This window comes from Lathamus discolor, chromosome Z, assembly GCF_037157495.1.
Source record: "Lathamus discolor isolate bLatDis1 chromosome Z, bLatDis1.hap1, whole genome shotgun sequence".
Classification (NCBI taxonomy): Eukaryota; Metazoa; Chordata; class Aves; order Psittaciformes; family Psittacidae; genus Lathamus; species Lathamus discolor.
The window spans coordinates 9110476-9127676 of record NC_088909.1 but is presented as its reverse complement, the minus strand read 5'-3'; positions in this window follow the sequence as shown (position 1 = coordinate 9127676).

The window sequence follows — 17201 nt, the reverse complement described above, 5'->3', positions numbered from 1 at the left end:
TAATCACAGCGGGTGATGACAGGCTGGTAAAGTGTCTCGTTAGTAAAAGAATAACAAGGAGTTTAATAGAGAGTCAGTGTTTTATAAGTATAATCACCTAGGTTTTCGGAAGGGATTGGTGATTTGGGAATGCCTCTAGTTTTGATGCCAACTCAAAACACCCGATTTTCATCTAGTGTTTAGAACCTTTTCCTGCAACTGCTTTAAAGTGTTTGAGGGTGAGCATCCCAAAGTCAGTAGACTGTTTTATCAGTCTTTGACGAAATCATAGACTAAAAAAATGCTTACATATTTTAGGAGGCAACAGCATGGTTTAAGAGGCAGATTTGCAGCAGATACAAAATACTACAGACCCAAACAGTGCAGACAGAGTAGTGCCAGTTTACTGTAGTTGAGATACTGCTCCCACCATGAACTCCTTGCAGTAGAAGATTCAATCATTCTAAGGGAAAGCTGTATGTTATGTGGAAAGCTAACACGCACACCCTCACACACACCCCATGCCAATCATGCAGCCACAACGCTTACCACAATACAGTATTTTGGAAATGCTTTATTTCAATCATGCATTCTTCTTGCAACAGCTGTAGCTAACATAAGATCTAATCTGGAAAAGGGCATAATAAACACAGCTGCCAGAATCAGGAGGCATAACCATAGAAGACAAGAACAAGTTGTAACTTGAATGGACAGATTGGAAAACGGAAGGTGTTAGGAAGAAATTCCGGTATTATTTTAGCTATTTTGGGGTTGAACTAGGAGTTTTAGAGCAAGCGTGCTGGGTAGTTTACTCTTGTGAAGTAAAACTAATCTCTTCAAACAGATTATCTGTTAAACGTAGCGGGGGGATGTTTCCTATTTTTAAGCTTTTCATGATCCATTTATACTATTATTATGATTGTGGTTTATTCTCATGAGTGCATTTTCCTCAACTACTGAGCATATAATTTATATAACCTTGTCACACACTACATTGCAGGTAGGTGTTTTATGGCATGTTTTGTTTATACTTTACTGTTGTTGCGTGCAGTAATGATGTTTCTGCTGTTTCCAATTTCACTCATTAGAGCAGGGTGGAAAGTGGGCAAAGCATTTTTTAACAACTAGGGACTAAAGCACAGTAGCGCTTTCAGCAATGCCTGATTCTTAGAGGCCCTCACCTGGTGTAATACGTAGCTACAAGTTACTAGATTTTGTAAATGATACAGGAAGAAGTATGCACCAAAAAAAAAAAAAAAAAAAAGTTAATGAAATGCAGTCTACAGTTAGCAAGACCAGAAGACTTAGAGAAGAGAGCTTGAGGCTTGCTCTGTAAATTCCATTGGTGTTTAAGGAACTAATTTGTTTAATGCCTCCAACTGAAGTATATTTGTTCTTGATGGAAACCGATGTACTGAGGAATTTTGCAGCTTTTTAAAGTCAGGTAACTTTATGTGCAGAGGTTCTGAGGAATTGGCTTTTGGACCTTTACATACTTAAACCAGCAATCAGGTAATGTCTCTGGTGGCGTTTGTCATCAGATCTGCCTTCTGTGTTCAGAGATGGCTCCTTTCTCTGCTAAAGCTGCTACCTGAAGCAGTGCTGTTGTGCAGAGTGGTGCAGGAGGGGCACCCAGACTTTGTAACCCGTGTACTGAAGTAAAGGTTTGTTAGTGCAAAAAAACCAAACTGTGTTTTGATGCTTCCCCCTGCTAAATATATAGAAGTCACAGGGAGAATTTTGATGTCCCCCGATCTATTGAAGTCACATTGAGAGGATTTTTAGTGTTAGTTATATAGCCAAATTATTTCTTGATATTCAGTTCACAATAAATCTACTTAGGGTGCTTTGTTCTGATGAGCTCATTTAAATATATTATATTAAAAAACTACATTTTCAGAAGCTTCTCTAGACGTTTCTTAATCGGTTGTCATGGTGATGTCACTGATCACAGTTTTTAATGTCCCATTTGAAGATTATACACTACTTAATGATCCAAAAAACAGGTCTGATTTCTTCAAAAAAACCCCAACTTTCCATGAAATGAATTACACAGGTTACTCACACTAAAAAATAATGAAAGAATGCAAATGAAACAATGTAAAGGAATATTTCCTTAAGATTATAGGCCTAGAAAATGTTCTACATAAAGCACTTCTTTGATAAACATTGCAATAGAATGAAAAAGCTGCAATCAAAAAATTTCACAATGGATAAGAGTAAAGAACACCTGAAATGTCCCTGTGCAATCTTCTTCTCTCTTTACAATTACAAAATGGTAATGGTGTGGAGAGCATGTGAAATTATTTCATATTTTAAAGAAATTTGTTGTGACATATTTCTCAGCTCCTGGTTGGACTGTCACTTTGATTTAGGTAGCTTTGCAAGCTGTAGCAGAGTTCTAGCTGGGAATTCAGTTTCAGCTTCACCTGACTGTGGTCCAAATTTGAAGAGGGAAAAAAAAAACCAACCAACCTCTTCATTTTTATGTTTCATGCTATTTTTTCTTGCCCTTAAAGGATAAACTGTCACTGGTGGTTGCTGTAAAAAGCTTAAAAGCATGCTTTCATTCCTTTCATAAACAATATTTTAAACAAGTGGTATTTTTTCAGACTTTTTAAACCTTTACATTTATAGGTATCCTAGTCTATAACATCTGTTCGTATTCTTCCTGTCTATCCAGACTGGAACAAGACACATCAACTTGATGTTACAATGCAAATTACTATTTTGTCTGATTAGGACAGTATCACTTCCTATTTAAAATTCATTTTCCATTTAGGTCCATTTCCCCAAAATTGATTGCGAAAATTGCTTACTACCCTTAAGAAATCAAGAGGCTTTCAAGTGACATAGGATGCACTGACATCAGTGTTCAGGTTTGAAGCAGGAGGACGCTTTAAAGCTCATCTGACCAGTGTTGGTTGCTGTCTGTCCTTTGTTCCACATCATGTGCAATCACAGAGCGCATGAACTGGATTCCATTCAGCTAAACCAGCAGATCTCTTCCAGACCCTTAGTCCAGCATAAATCCTTCTAAAGCATGTGTTGCACAGGCATCAAGTCCTCAGTAATAGCTGGTTATGTCACCCCATTTCTCTATTGTCTCCTGACTGGTCTCTGCATTGTGCATGAGTATCTTTTGAGTTTTCTTATGCAGGTAGTGGCAGTTAGCTTCCAGGACTAATCATGAGATATTTGCTTTATATTGTTTATGCCACCTATTCTGCTATTCATTCTCTCTACATTTGTGAAGCTGTACAGTCCTTTAGCCTGATTCGCATTCCATGCTGTGTCCACAGGACATACTTCAGGCTTACTAAAGATATGCTGGAGAGCAATTTATTAACATGGAATACAGGGCAATTTTAATTTCATCCTTTTTTCTTGACTCCCTTTGAGAGCTTGGGCTTTACTGTTTGCAAATTATTTTCCTTTTTGGTTCCTTTTTTTTTTTTTTTTTTTTTAGTTTTTTTCAAATAGTTTCTTTAATAAAAGGCGTTTGCTACTCAGGCCTAATTTCACCTCATCAGGGCTCTGTGACTTTAATGTTTAATGACTTTATGTGTACTGTGTCCATTACTAAAAGCTAACCAAATCTCCATACAGATAATTGTTCTGATAAACTCCAAAAGTTTTATTTCTCCACAGTGTGTGCAAGCAGTATGTAAAAGAAATAAAGAATGACACCACAAATGTCTTTAAAGATACAGTGGAAAGGATTAAGTAGAGGGAAACCTATGAAGGTTGTACAATCTGTAGAGCATCATGCATATGACGTAACAGCCACAACCTTAAATATCTGGTGCTTCTTCACAGCCATGAATACTATATTTGGCATGTAATGAAGTCTGGACTATAGAAAGAAAGTGGTTTTATTCTGAGAGGCTTAAAGATAGAACCCTTCAGAACTGAACCCAACTGTTCTTTGAGATATGTGTTTAAGTTCAAAGCTGTACTTAACGGTAATTCTAGGTACCTTCCCATGAAATCTTGGCAGTTGTACAAACCCAGTACCAAAGCCTACTGAGCTTTTACTGGTTTTACTGTGGATAGAAATAATGTTTCCTCGTTCTTTTCAGTAAATAATGCTAATTAAAAAAATCACTGTTTTTTTAATTTTCTTGCGGTGGTTATTACTGCAGTTAAACCAATATCAGTCAAAATAAACATTATAAAAAGGTTAAAAGGAAATAGTAAGAATTATTCTAAAAAACAAATGGTTATTCTGATCAGGAAACCAGTCTGCTTTAAAAAACAGTCAAGAAATGAACCTCCTCTTTTCTTGCAAAAGACAGCCATCTTTTATTAGTATTCATCTCACTCATAAAGTATTTCCTTCAGTCCTTAGTAGTGAAAAGAGCCACGTAGCTTGGTGTGTTCTAGCAAAAACTTAGCAGGTTTTCAGTAGTGTAGGATCTGCTTGAACAGTGGCCCTTTCTAATAAAGAAAATAAATGTAACAATGAAAAATATGTTCTTGTTGCCTGTTTAGGCCTGGCAGAATGAGGCTTTTGCCTCTGACAAGTAATCTACCTTTTTATTTTCCCCAAGACCTCAGCTCTGCTGCTTTGCTTTCAGCTTAAAGTCTGCATAAATTCATGAGCTATTTCCATCCTTTTCTACCTTCTCAGCCTTGCTCTTCTAAGTCATGTTGCTATGAAACATTGTGCGTTTTCAGTTTCCATTGACATGAGCGAGTCTTGGTGGTTGTCAGCACGTAGCAGCAAAGCACCAGGGTTTTTCCCCTCAGCAGCTAATGCGCTGCCTACCATGTCTTGTCTAGAAATCCCTCTCACATTTCTTCATTTCATCAGTTAGCTCCTTATCTCCTTTGGCACATCATCACAGTCCCCTAGGTTGCTTCAGGAAGATCACTTCTCTTTTGTGCTCCATGTCCCTCTAATTATTATGTAGAACCATGCGACTGAAGGTATTTCTATTTCAGTTAGCTTTAGGAAGAGAATGTTTTTGAATGAGCAGATTTCAGTATACACCTCTTCATAGTTAAAAAAGGAATATATGTAAGATTCATAGATAACAAAGTTTCAACACATCTAACTTCTTCAGCCTACTTTAATGCTTTTTCTTATTTTAGATAACCTATTTTATCTTTATTTGCACTGAAGCTGAGGAATGGCAGTGTTCCAATTGACCTGTGAACTTTTCACAAAGTCTTCCTTTTCTTGGCCAAACTTAACAGTAAACATTCCTTCTGTAGGAATGTTCAGTTTGTTTATGTACATAGTCATACCTTGGGAAATTCATAGGATGACTGGTTTAGCTTCACTTCTTTCAGTGATTTGGGATTTTTGAGAATAAGAGAAATTTTGAAGGGTGGCTGACATAAAGAATGTTATTAAAATGCATAACAGCTCTATAATTTAAATGTTTTTTCTGATCATGACAATAGATTGTATTTTATCTTTTACATACTGTAATTGCAGTCCCTCGTTCACAGTAATGGCTCATTTGTGATCATACAGTAGCTTGTTTAGGCCAAATATAGGTCATTACATTGCTGTGAAGTATTCAGCACTTTGTGGCATTATATGCTGACCTCTTCTTTCTCAGATCATTTAATTTATTTTTTTGTGGGTTTTTTGTGGTTGGGTTATTTTTTTGGGGGTTAATTCCTTCATCTAATGGACGGACATTTAATACACCATTGTAGACTAACTGGTGTGCATCCACACTAATGGTGAAGTAATTAGCTCTTCAAGTTGGCATAAAAGATGCTGAACAAAATATATTTATTTGTCATTGAATATTCACAAGAGACCGTTATCTTAGTTACAGTTCAACAGTAAGATCCATGGTAGAAAGGTGAATTTCCTTCTAAACTTGAGACCTTTCCATACTGTCATTCAATTTGATTAATGTTTACATTAACAGCAATTTATTGGTCACTTGTTCCGCAGAAGCTTTCCAGAGAGACATTATATATGCTAATGTGTTACTACTTACATCTCCATAAAACATACACAGATTACAAATTGGAAAATACAGGACTAATTAACACTGATCAGCAGATGCGTATGCTGATGTGATATATTGAGAAAATCTGATTTTCAGCTTCATTTATTCAGAATCAACATGTTGACCATCATTTTGAAGAATGCCTGAGTGAGCTTTAAAACACATCACTAAGACCCTAGTCATATATTCAGCCTTATTTTTCTGTATCTTTGAAAGTTGTATGACAGTTACATAACTGTGTAAGTAAAGATACACTGGTGAAGTAATCCAAGGATGATATTCATAAGGCTGATTCACACAGCCCCAAAAAAATACATTTCTGCATAGATTAGAACTGAAACCTCCCTTTGTTATGTATTGTTCTTAGATATATTTTTTTGATAAGAGTAGGATATATGATAAGAAAGAAATCACAGCATAGCTACAATCAAAAAGGAAAAAAAACTTTAAGGCAATTAGGGTGTTCAGAGATCATTATCTGTCTAGTACAATATGAAAGGAATAGCTTCCATTTCTGGTAAAGGAAATGTATCAAACCCTCACTTTATTCTTGTTTTGTGCAAGTACATTCATACACAAGTGCACCATATGCTAGCGGGCAGCAAGACTAAGGCAGATGCAAAGGTTTATGAGAGAAGCACACAGAAGAGAGAATTCAGCATGAAGAAGCCGGCTGATCTCACAGCCCATAATCAGAAAGGAACATGTCATTCCTGTTTACTCCGAGGCAGTGCTGGGAAATGAATAGCATTAAACATTCAGCAACATTATTCCTTTTCTGTGTCTGCATAAATTTTTAACAGTTTCAGTGTCCAAAATAGCTTATATAAGTTTTAAATCTAGGAAAATATGTTCAATCATAATATGCATTTGCCAGTCAGTCCAATAAATTGAATTTCAGAGTACTGCCCTTAAAGTCTGAATTGGACTGGTTTTGAATCGATTTGAAATTAAATCTTAAATAGTGCCATTACAAGAGGCTAAGTTTTAGCCTACTAAAAGGTACCCCAGAAAAATTGTGCCTCTTCTGTCAGATACAGCTTTGCTAGCCTGCATATGCTCACATACATGAGTACCTACTTTTTCTGTCATCGCTGATGATATGAGATCCATATGGATATTACATATAGGCACACATGTTAAGTGTAAAATGTATCTCAGCTATGTTGCTGTTCTTATAGAATGCCATTCCAAGGATTTCTATACAGTAAGTCCTTGGTGGTTTTATGGTCTCACAGACCTACCCCCAGCCCAGCCTTCAGACTCCCCACTTCCACTAGTATTTCCTCTGCACCAGCTTTAAAAAACCTTTCAAACATTTGAGCAATATGTCATATTTTCTCATCTGTTGTGAACAAGGTTCAGGTCATCCATGCAGTCTGTTCACCTACCATAACCGCTTTCTCTTAACAGGTGGGGAATGCTCTGCCAGAATGTAACAGTGACATAGGAAGATTCATGAGCTGGAAGAGCTTCTCTCTGTCTAGTCAAATCTCTAAGCATTTCAAATTTTATTAATCTCTACTATTACCTGACTGACTGTTCCAGTGCATTATGGCTTGCAAGCAGTGTGGATGGACATTCAATAAGGGGCTTTACTATTACAAACAGGACTGGTGTAACAAAAGAGGGATTTGGCTTTCTTTTCCAGTCAGGAGAACAAACCAAGGCGAACTGTTATACGTCCTTAGCAATTTTCCTACCACAATTTCCTTCTAAATGTTTCTGACTGTAGCTCCCTGATTTTGACAAATACTTCATCTTCAAAGGAACTTTTAGCTTCAAAGTGTTGTCTTTTCTTGAAAACAAACAAGAAACATACAGAGCATGTAAAAACATGGTTTATGGACTAAAGTTTTTAGGAGTAAAATTGTTTTGATTTTCCAGCTGCTGGTGAGGAGTCTGTAAAAATGACTTTGTGTGCAAGTTAGTATTTCTGTGCAGGATGGCATTTCCTCCAGTCTAACCTTCTTACACAGAAAATTTTTGTAGGTACTTCAGTAATTCAGTTTAACTTCTGCTTTTCTTCCACAGTGTGGGAATTCTGCTCTAACCACAGATATTTATCTGGAAACCACCGTAGTAATAGTATCGTCTGCTGATTTTTGTCTTCTGAGCTCATCACTTCACAGGTGAAATAATCATTCTGGAAGATACATGCAGTATGGGTATTAGATTAATTGCTTATTTTTTAAGAGAAAAAACATAAAAGGAATTCATGCCCTGTACATTTCTATATTTAAAGAATAAATTATGGAAATTACTGCATTTGTTTGCAGAAGATAAAATCTTGCTCAAGTATTTACCAGTACTGTATTCAAACAGGTTGTGGATATAACACCCTCTTCTCTTTCTTTTGTACTTGACCAACAGTAAAACCAAAGTTTTCTACATCGGCTCACTTCTTTGGCTCAGACAGCAAAAAGAGGGGCAGCTAGTTGGTGCTTTTTTAGGAAGAATGAAATCATCCATTGTCTTAACTGAAAGAATAATTAGTTCTTCCAGAATATCCAGTGTAGTTCTTGAGAGTAAATAAATTGAATTTTGAGTCATGACAATATAATAATAATTCAAGAAGCATCCAGATTTATTGTCTTATTTGTGGGGGGTGGGGAGAAGAGGGGAGTTACTAGTGAGATGGGAATTGGATACTGTTTTACCCAGTTTTAATGTTTTTCTACAGTTTTACTGGTTTACCCAGTTTTTACCCTGTTTTACTGGGTAAATCTGCTGTGGATTTTGTAGTGGATCACTTTGGTACTCTGGAAACAGCAGAGCTTATGTAAATTAAGGAAGAAGGAAAGAAATTTCTTTGACAGGGGCCCAAAGACATAGGTAAAGAAAGCTCCAGCCCTTTCTGCTGCAGAGAGAGTGTACAGGGCATTCTTTTTAAAGAAATGGTACTGAGGGCGTATCATGCTTTCACCAGCAGTCAGACCACTCTGAAGCTGCCTCAGTTTCTTCCTAGTGCTGTGTACTTGCAAGTACTTCGATGAGTCTGAATGCTGCCAATACTACGTCTCTCTTAGAGAGCAGCATTTTATGTCAGAATTTACATACAAGTACGGCAGAACTGTATATCCATATCAGGTGTTGATACGTCTTCAGATTCTGTCAACCAGTTTAATGTTACCCATTACTATTCAGAAACCTGAATATTAAGGTTCCTGAGTAAGGATATACAGTATCTGAGTAACATTTCTCATATGAAGATAGAGCATCTACGTTCACAGAATGCAGCACAGCTGTCTGCAGGTCACAGAAAATGTGATGATTTCACCACTTGAATATATTTTCCTCTTTTTTTAACTCAAAAAAATCTTTCATGCTATATTGTCATGTAACTGTACTGGATTAGAGGCAAATGACAGGTAGAAATACAAAAAGTGCCTGTGATAAGACAAAAAATACCCTACTCTGTGTTGGTGCTAATAGTGAAATACAAGAATCTGTGACTCAAGACTATGAAAGCTAGCGATGAACACTGTCTTTTCTCAGATGCATTGCACTGTATTGGGCCTGTATTGTGACAAAATCTAATGCTCTTTGTTGATGTTTGTGTCCATACAGGTATGCACAGATACATGTGTAAGGATACTATCCTGTCCTCATGCACTGGCAGCCTTCAAAGTCCTTTGTCTGTTTTTCTTGCAGAACATGATACTGTTTGTACTTCTTGTACCAAATCAATTTAGAAGTGATAGCAATTTTAAAAGTCCGTATATCTTAGGGGGAGGTGAAACGTCATGTGTTGGCAACAAAGAGAAAGGACATCAATTATATGCAGCAAATACTGTTTATTTTTTTCATTCACCTGTCAGTTTTGAAGTATTGTTATCTAACAGTTAAAAATAGAAAAATGCTAACATTTTACAGAAATGTTTGTTTTAGGTATTAAATTCCAATTATTGCCTGTAGTACATTGATAACTTAATTTAGTGCAACTTTTATAAGCAGCATACCTACGTCTGCCTGCTGTACCTTAGATGGTTTCAATACTTGCTAGAATCCAATGTGTAAGTTAGCGTACCGTGAGGAACAGGGAGTCTTCCAATTTGTTAGCTGAAGTATCTTACATCTTTCGATGCTAGAAAAAATTTTATATTGACATATCTGGAGTTTTTATTGAAGTTATATTAGTGCTATCTATCAGGGATATGCTAGAAAATCTATAACTTCCACCAAAATGTTGCCCATGTGAGCAATTCAGTTTATGAAGTACAATCTTCCAGGCTGGCTTAGTGCCTCCTTGTTCATTTTTCAAGCTATGTGATGTTTAATGAATTTGTCAAAATAAAAACTAATACACAGTTTCACGTCTGTCATCAAATTATGCTTTCCAATATATGGCTTAAAGTATGAAAAAGACACCTACATGAAGGTCTGCAAATGGAAAATGTCTCAGGTCTCTGCTATTCTGTTTCTTGTTTTGACACTTCTTTGCAGGCTCAGAGATGTTTTACTTTGGTTGCAATTACACTGGGATTTTGTCCAGATAAAATAATGACACTGTTTCATTATGTGAAGGATGTGAGTATTTGTCTGTGGTGCACCATCAAGCCAGTCAGTATATCTGAAAAATAAATAAGAAGAAAGGTTGAGAGGTCTTTATGACCTGGTTTAAAGCAATCTCAGATCCCATTTTCTAAACTACTAAACAGAGATTTTCAGACTCATTCATTTTCTCTTACATATTAAGTCAAAACCTTACATCAACTAAAACACTGACATTTTTAAAATCATTTGACATAGTGCTTGCCTGGTTTATATATGCTGCATCATTTTCCCAGGCCCTTAAGTTTCTTTGAGTAAGGCTAAGAAAAGAAAACCTTTAGGAATACTAAAAGGGAAAATAATTCCTCTGTGCCCTGTTCTGCAGGCATGAGTAATATCTGCTATACTGGCAACCGGCTCTCATAATCACTGGCAGATGTCAATCATCATAAATCAGTCTCTGCTGTGACCTCTGTAGGATTACACAGGTCACTGCAGAGTGTTTCACATGTTTTATTTTTCAGGTTTGATGGAGTGAAGTAATGACACAGTGGTGAGAGGAGGGTTAAAAGACCTGTAACTTCTCAGGTCTTTAGCCCCATCAGATGCCACATGTGTGCTCCCTCATACAGTCTTGGCTTCAGGGCTGCAAAGCTCTGTTCTCACTGCCACTGGATCCAGGGCTGACAATCCCCTGGCCTTTCTGTGTGCAGATACAGTTTTCAGGCATATTAAGCTCATAAAGCGTATTAAAAATCCACTGGTGGGGCACTGCTGAGTATGGAATGTAAAGTAGCCTAACCTTACAGCATAGAGAGTCATACTGTGGAGAACGTATAACCAACAGCAGACATATTCCTGTATTTCATCACGAGAAAAGTGATACTGGGTGTGCCCTTGTGCACTGGAGCGTAAGCATAACCTCTGGTATGTAATCATGTCAGATCAGGAATGTGAAACTGGAGCTGCATGATAGGAATCACACAGTACCATCTGTAGCAAAGACTCCTTTTACAGGGGAATACAGCATATATACTGGCCAGGACAGTGACAGTCATAGGCTAGTCCCTGGCTAGTCAAGCTACTTGAGTCATAGAATCATAGAATCATAGAATAGTTAGGGTTGGAAAGGACCTCAAGATCATCCAGTTCCAACACGGAAGCCAGCTCATGTTCATTTTCTCATTGACCAGCACCCCCAAGTCCTTCTCCACAGGGCTGCTCTGAATCTCTTCTTTGCCCAACCTGTAGCTGTGCCTGGGATTGCTCTGACCCAGGTGTAGGACCTTGCGCTTGTCATGGTTGAACTTCATGAGGTTGGCATCAGCCCACCTCACAAGCGTGTCAAGGTCCCTCTGGATGGCATCCCTTCCCTCCAGCATATCAACCGGACCACACAGCTTGTTGTCATCGGCAAACTTGCTGAGGGCACACTGAATAGCACTGTCCTGTACAGGCAGACTCTGACAACTATTTCTGCTGTTCTAGCGTTTTCCCATTCTTGTTCAGGAGGACATACTGATGGGGTAGTCTGCAGAACCAACAGCACCAGGCACCGAATCAAGATATTAGGTCTTGAAAATAATACAGAGGGCTTCAGAAACGGGACACAATTAGGGTTTTTTTTCTGTGCGTGCTTGGTTTTTGAGTCAGGTTTTTTGGTTTTGTTGGTTGTTAGGTTTTTTTCCCAATCAGAGTTAATGTCCCAGTCAGAAAGGAAATTAAGAATGTGAAAAAAGGCATAGAATTCCCAGTGAAATGGTAACTATAAACAGGTACAAGTCTGGGAATAAATAGGAGAGGTAGTATTGAGCGCTAGTCTGTTGAGGTCTGCGATTACCTCAAAGGGGTTAATTGAGTTTTTCAAAACATTTTCCCTTGGTTTCAGATGAAACTATCTTACTAATGAATCAAGAATGAAGATTCCTCGAAGGAATGTTCATTAGCATAATTATGCTTATTAGCATAATATGTTCATGACTTAATATAGATCTGATTGGCTTAGTTAGGATTAAAAGCCTGAAGCTGCAGAACTGAAGATAGGCTTTAGTATGAACTGGCAGACTTTACTACTCAAAACTTTTGTGATCATAGGGTCCAGGAGCCTATGTGTTCATCAGTGCTTCCAGTATGTTTTAGTTCACAGTTATAACCTCCTATAGGCTCTCAAAGTTTCTTTTCACTGCCATAATGTCTAATATTTGGCAGTCAGATAAATTCCTATGAGACAGTATTGTGCATAGGAGTGTATTCTGGAAATATTTAATATAGAACCTCTGCATAAGTTGAGTTCATTTATTCTTGATAATAATGGAGCACTAGGTTGGCATCCTAATGTCCTATTTTTCTGCCTAGTTGGAACCTGTCATGTGCATGTTGACATTAACAGGAAAACTGAATATGAAACTTGACTTCACTACCTAGAACATTAAAATTTCAGTAAGTTCAAAAAAGAAAAATGCAAACATTTGAGAGGTCATTTTGCTTGTTCATTTTTTACAGTAAATTGCATGCAGCTCTCATTATATCATTTATCTCTCATAATAGCTTAATTTGGACTCCTTCCAAATTAAAATGAAAACAAAGTCATTGTTTTGCTGTTTTCAAAAGAGATGCTGAATTTTATATGAATAAGGCAATAGAGCAATGTCTTGAATACTAAAATGAATACACAATTTCCTTCTGGTGGATATGCTGGCAGATGAATTAGTGCGTTTCCCTTGCTTGAATGGCTAAAGAAAATAATGGTTTTGTCCCTTCAAATGGCACTGTTGAATCCAAGAGTTGATTTCAGCAACATGACTCATATATCATGCTGTAGTAGTCCGCAATGGTCTCCTCTTCCAGAAGGGCTATTTGATGGCTTCCCATGTGATAAAACATATCTCTCTGCAGCTTATATTGCTTCTGCTGCATCCTCCACACTGCAAAGGTTATGTAATTAAGTAAATCCTGCTTAGCTCTGAAGATTTCCTTTTAAAGGCAGTATATGATGTTATTACAAAAACCATAGTTTTTAGTGATGATCAGACAAGTGTTATTTTTAAAGAAGAGTTGTTATTTAATGATATCCACGTGAAGTACTGCCTGTTGTCCCTGTCAGCACAAGCTAAACTGTCCACAGGTTGCATGCTATTTTAATAAGCCTGGTTCTTAGCCTGTAGTAAGGCTGGTTCAGTACTTAACTACAAATGTCTATAAGACAGTCCCAGTGAGTCAGAACAAAACCCATACCTCTGAGACAGCTCCATAACTAGCACCCATCACCTGTGTCATGAACTTGCAGGAAATTGTATACTAGATGTGTGGCTGTTAGCATAAACCTGACATGACTGTATGGTCAATTGGTGAATTCCTGCTTTAAGCTCTGTATGTCCATAGCTAAGTCCAGTATCAGTTTGTGATAAAGGCCTGGCCGATGTTTTCAACATTTGAGTTTTGGAGCTCTGCAATACAGGCATGTCAAAGGGGCCTTGTAGTAGAAGCTTGAGCCTTCAGTACGTGTTATTGGTCATTCTTCAAGGCTGTGCTTCCTTCTCCCTTTTATACATTTTGTTTGTTTGTTTGTTTGATTGTTTGTTTTTTCGTCTGGTAAGATCATAGACAATTTAACAAAATTTTCACTTTGGTTGCAGCTAGGAAACTCCACTGATTTTCCTGTGCTTGCTTAACATCCCAGGGTTGCATGGGCACTGGGAGCAGAATTTGACCAGACACCACTATCAAATTTATGTAACAGATACTAAGACCAGCAACTCTGTCATTTTTCAGTAAAATCCCACAATACTGTGGAGCACATACTGAAGAATAATGTGCACATTTCACTGAATTTTAAGTAAGCAAAAAGCAAGTGTTTATACTGGAAAATGGCCAAGATACAACTATTATCTGCCACATTTTATTTGAAATACTCTTCTCTGTAGCAAGTGATGAGAAGAAGAGGTCAAAGACACTCATGCCCTGGGGATAAACACAATTCATCTGCTTTTTAAATATTAACTAGTGGCTGTTCTCAGGTTTTCTACAACTTAAGCAACAATAGTAATTATTGATGCCAAATGCTCTTATGAACCTTTCATGACATGGATTTCAACGAACTCTCTGAAAGTATGGAATTGTCATTATATCCTAGTTTGCAAGTAAGGAGAGTGATGTGGTTTGGATTAGTGATTTGCCTAAATGCACACATTGATATAATGCATTTCTAAGAATAGCACTGTGAAGTTTTTGGCTCTCAGCCACAGGCTCGTTTGACTAAAGCGCTTCTGATACCTGTGTTAAAACCCATATAACACTGATTTATATATAAATGAAAGGGATGAGCACTGTTTTGTGTGCCAGCAACATTATGCTTTTCAGAACCTCAGACTGTGTCATCAGAGATATGAAAGATTTCTCATCTAAATACAAACAGACCCAGGCTGTTGCTTATTTGACCAGTAGGGTCATGGTCCACAATTCTTGAATGATTGTACACAGGAATACTCTTGCCAGGTTTTAGCACGCTTTCGTCTGTGTAATTGTTGTTGTGCCCACTGTTCTTGAAGATTTTCACCTCTATGAGTAAAGAAGGGCCATTAAAACTTAAAGAAAATCTTAGCTTAAGGAGGAAAAGAGTTAAATTCAGTGTGAACAGTGAAATACACAGCAGTGGTTGTGGGATAAACTTGAATATAGAAAACTCTGCAAGTATTTTACTTACAGACTAAATTTGGCATCACTAGTCTCATCAGAGATGTGCCAGAATCTCAGTCTGCACCGTCATTTCTTCATGGGAACTTTGTCAGTGTCTACAGCTATAATAATAAAAAAAAAAATATACTGAAAATTTAATGAAAGGTAGAAAGACACCATTAACTTTTTACTTCAGATACGAAAGAGACAGATTTTAACAGCTGTATTCTGAAAATAGTGGAAAAAGAGAAAATAAGTATCTCCACAGAGCGTATACACTTACAGTTTGCTTTGAGATGTATCCAAACACTTACCGGTCTCTCAGCATTTCTCTTTGCACATGTCTGTGGCTGGCGAGGTAGGTGGCATTACATGTGGTGGAATGTGGCACTGAGACTTACATGACTTAAGTTAATGGGTTTAGATAGGCTCCATTCACCATTGACTAGTCCAGACTCCAAATGGGTAGAGGCCTTTATTGCTACTTAATTTTGTTGATATTAAGAACATTATCAGCCATAATCAAGACTACTTAGGGCTTGAATGGATCTGGTGAAATACAGACCTCACAACTTAAGCACAGTAAGGCTTATGTTTTAGGCACCAGTGGTGTGACCAAAAGAAATTACTTAACCATGATGATAGGCTGGATCATCAATAACTTAGGAGTAGAGTTCACAGATAAATTCAGGTCATTAAGTTCTGAATCAGGACGTAAAGGTTTGATACCTGGGAATGTGTTTCAGACATGCTGCACATGGAGCAAGCAAAAGCTCTGAAAACTAGCTGGAACAAGCTGAGGAGAGGGGTGTACTCTCATCCTGCTTCTCTTGTGCACTCTTTCTAACCCTTGCTCCTACTCTTTGGACATGTAACTTTAAGGTCCTGGGACTCAGTTGTGCACTTATGAGCACTAGGAAAAGGTTGTGATAGAGAGGTGGGAGAAGGAGGGAATGAAAGCATAAGGGAAGTAACAGATACCTAGGAGACACAAACTACCAGAATCTAAAATATTCTTTTTGAAAATGGACTTCTGTGCAGCCAGAAAGTCCAAGAATATTAATCTAGTCAGTAGTATGGAGTATTTGAATTTATTATAATGAATAAAACAGGCTGAAAACAGAATATCAACATTTTCCAGTACCTTGGCAAATAAGCAGTGTAGTAATACTTTTAATGAATCCTTATGGGGTTTTTTTTCTAGTTCTGGTTGATTGGTGTCTCCCTTTTTTGAGAAGCTTGATCTCTGCATGTTAAGTGTACATATACTATGTTTAATAATTGAAGTTTCAAAAAACCCAGGCAGAAATAAATGTCTAATTCACAGAGTTGCTTAGGCTGAGCTAGGCACTCTTTTTCCCATATCAGGGCATCTTGGTCTGTACATGTTGCAGCTCGAAGGCTTTGGACCAGAGAGAGCTAACTACTGTGTTTTAGATACTCTGTATGTTCAGGAGGCTGTTCCCTAATCCTGCTGATTCTCTTTTAATCTAGGTGCCTAAATTCTGCTCATCTCCCATTGTAGGAGTCAAGATAGGAGTCTGAACCTCAGACACAGCACTTAAAGCCTGATGCTGTCTCTCAGGAGAGAGTAACTTTCTTACTCTTAAGGGAGGAAAGAGGAAGGGAGCAATCCTCTGCTTTCCTAAGGCATACATTTTGGTTTCAAGAGTTATCGGAGGGGGGAAGGTGTTTGGAGGTGTAGTCATGGCAATACTTTCCCCAAATATGTCCTTAGAAAAAGTTCCTTTTAATAAAAAATGAACCTAAAGTAGAGAATCAGAATTTCTATGAGGGGGCTAAAACTTGGTCAGAGTTGCAGGCAAAATAAAACTCTGGCTTAACTGGAAAGTGGCTGGAAAACACCCTTTAGGGGTAAACTACAAGTACAGATGTTACTGTTTGTATAAGCCAGCAGAGGCAAATGTCTCCTTTTTACCCTTTCCTTCTGCAGGTATCACCATTAGCTGGTAACAACATTTTCCAGAGTTTTAAGACAATATATATGTTGGGTTTGGTTTTAATTTTTTTTTTTTTTAGTTAGCCTTTTTTTTTTTCAAATATTTGCACCATTTC